At 37.7% G+C, this 2,918-nt stretch overlaps 1 non-coding gene across 1 annotated transcript; it reads right to left on the bottom strand.

Annotated features, from left to right (window-relative positions):
* Window positions 1-1,926: 1,926 nt before the first annotated feature.
* On the bottom strand, window positions 1,927-1,999 carry Trnav-cac (transfer RNA valine (anticodon CAC)). The gene has a single exon. It is a non-coding gene; the product is annotated as a tRNA-Val (tRNA).
* Window positions 2,000-2,918: the final 919 nt, after the last annotated feature.

Here is a 2,918-nt window from a genome sequence, read left to right as displayed (position 1 = left end):
CACTGGCCTGGAAGAAATCAGCACTCCAGGTGCTGGACGCCCCTTTACTTGTTTTTCACAAACATGTATCCAGTATAGTAGTTTGTAGAAGTGTGTTTACAAGTGCAAAATGTGATTTAAAGGCCTCTGGCCTTGAGCTGGGTTTCACAGAAATGTCTACATTTCTAAGATAAGAGAAGTTACCAACTGGGCTCCGTGGTAACAGCTGGCAGGGGGAGGAAAGAAAGGAGAGAAGAAGCTCTCCCCTTGTCAGGCACTGTCCTTGGAGGGTTAACTTGCCCAGAACAGTGAAAAAAAAAAGCTGCTTTTGTATGAACTTCTGCAGACAGTGAGCTTCTGAGCCACTCCTCTTACACATTGGGTGTAAAGTTCTGAAACTGCCGGAAATCAGGGTTCAGGGGATTGAGTGATTACAAAGAAAGCTTTTCCCACTGAACCTGGCTATAGCTAAATAAAAATCTGCTTCCTGTTCCTATTGCTTCATCTGTCCCCTGCAACAAAACGACTGTCGATTAATGAGTGGATAAGCAAAACATGGTATATCCATGCAATTGAATATTATCCAACCAAAAACAGGAATGAAGTCCTGATCCATGTTCTTCTATGAGGATGAATCTTATGAAAGAAGAAGTGAAAGAAGCCAGATAGGAAAGGCCACATGTTGTATGACCTCATTTATATGAAGTACCCAGATAGGAAGAGCCGTGGAGACAGAAGATCTGGGTTAGGGGTTACTAGCACTGGGTGTCTTGGGGGTGGGTCAGAGTGACTGCTAATAGGTAGGGTTTCTTTGGGGGTAGATGAAATACTCTAGAATTATACAGTGGTAATGGTTGCACAACTTCTTTGACATATCAAAATCTAGTGGGGGGGGGAACCCCACTGACTTTAGACTTAAAAAGGGCAATTTGTGGGGGCTGAAGTTGTGGCTCAGTGGTAAAGTGCTTGCCTTGCACATGTGAAGCCCTGGGTTCGATCCTCAGCGCCACATAAAAATAAATAAATAAAAAGGACGAATTTTATGGTATTGGAATTATATCCAAATAAAAAAGATAAACAAATAGGTAATTTAAAGATATACTTCTGAAAGAGAAGAAATATGATCTCAAAACTCCAAATAATTAAAAAGGAAAACTTAAGAAAAATTGGGAAAAGGAAAAAAAGAAAAAATCATAATATAAAATTAAAAGATAAAATATCTAGATAATCATTTTTAAAACGTGAATATGTTTAGATATTGTTCAAATGCCAAGCTGGGAGTTGAACCCATGGCTTCACTCATGCGAGCCGGAGTGTACCATCACTGAGCTCCTTCCCTAGCCCAGGACCCAGAGGGCTCAGGCTGGGGCTCAGTGGTAGAGCACTTGCCTCACATGTGTGAGGCACTGGGTTAGATCCTCAGCACCACATAAAAATAAATACATAAAAAGATACTGCGTCCATTTACAACTAGAAAAAGATTCATTTTTAAAGGCAGAGAAACAGTTCTTATTAACTAAATTTGAAATTCAATCAAGTAGACATATGATAATTATAAATATTTTTGCCTGAGCATAAATTCTTACATGTGAAAGAAGAAATTTTAAAATCCAAAATAATGCAATATTTTTAATCCATTTCTCTCAGACCAAGAAGGTGAGAGAGAGAGAGAGAGAGAGAGAGAGAGAGAGAGCGCTAACAATATCAATTACATAGCAGACGTCATCCTGAGAATATGGCTTTCTTTGAAGATTAGTAACATTCAACCATATTTTACACTAAAAAAAGAAAACCAATCATCTCAAAAGCAGAAAGTTTTCAATCACTATCTATAACACAATAGATTTTAAAGTGAATCACTAACGATAGCAAAATAATACATATACTTTCTTTCACATGGACCTTGTTTTTTTTGTTTTTTTTTTTGTTTTGTTTTGTTTTTGTTTTTGGTGATGCTGGGGATTGAACCCAGGGCGTTGTGCATGTGAGGCAAGCACTCTACCAACTGAGTTATATCCCCAGCTCCTAACATGGACATTTTAAAGCACTATTTTTTAAAAAAAATATTTATTTTATAATTGTACACAATACCTTTATTTCATTCATTTGTGTTTTTTTTGGTTTTTTTTTTGAGAGAGAGAGAGAGAATTTTTTAATATTTATTTTTCAGTTATCAGTGGACACAACATCTTTTTTATTTTATGTGGTGCTGAGGATGGAACCCAGGGTCCCAGGCCTGCAAGACAAGCGCAATACCACTGAGCCACAACCCCAGCCCTAAAGCACTATTTTTGATGATTCTGATTAAAGAGGCAATCGAAACAAATTGCAAGTTATTTTGAAATACGTGAAACTAAGCACACAAAACTTACAGGTGAAAACAAAGTGATAATTGGAAGAAAATTTAAAGCTTTTATTAAAAGAATGGATGAAAATAACTCAAAGATACAAAAAAGGGGGACCAAAAATTCCAGTGAAAATAGAAGAAAAAATTAGGATAAAAACAGAAATCAACTCAGTCATAAATTTCTTTGAAATGCCCCCCAAAATAGACAGATCTCTGATAAGTTTATATATTTAGCCGGTGGGGGAGGGGAACAAAGCAAAAATAAGGAATGTAAAAATAGGGAAGCAAGCCAGGCGCGGTGGCACACACCTGTAATCCCAGCAGCTCGGGAGGCTGAAGCAGGAGGATCACAAGTCCAAAGCCAGCCTCAGCAAATTAGAGAGGCCCTAATCAAGTCAGCAAGACGGTCTCAAAATAAAATATTAAAAATGGCTGGGGAGTGGCTCAGTCATTGAGCATCCCTGGGTTCAATCCCTGATCCCCAAAATAATAATCACAATAAGGAAGTACATTGTAAAGATAGGGGTGAAATTTTAACTTATGAGATATGCATAATCTATGCCACAGAGTGGTTTAATGGGTATTCTTCCCA

The sequence above is a fragment of the Marmota monax genome, unplaced genomic scaffold (assembly GCF_021218885.2).
Source record: "Marmota monax isolate L192 unplaced genomic scaffold, Marmota_monax_Labrador192_F-V1.1 WCK01_AAM20220418_F8-fsc00019, whole genome shotgun sequence".
NCBI lineage: Eukaryota > Metazoa > Chordata > Mammalia > Rodentia > Sciuridae > Marmota > Marmota monax.
The sequence above is the reverse complement of the archived record's forward strand: the minus strand, read 5'-3'. Positions and strand labels throughout refer to the sequence as shown.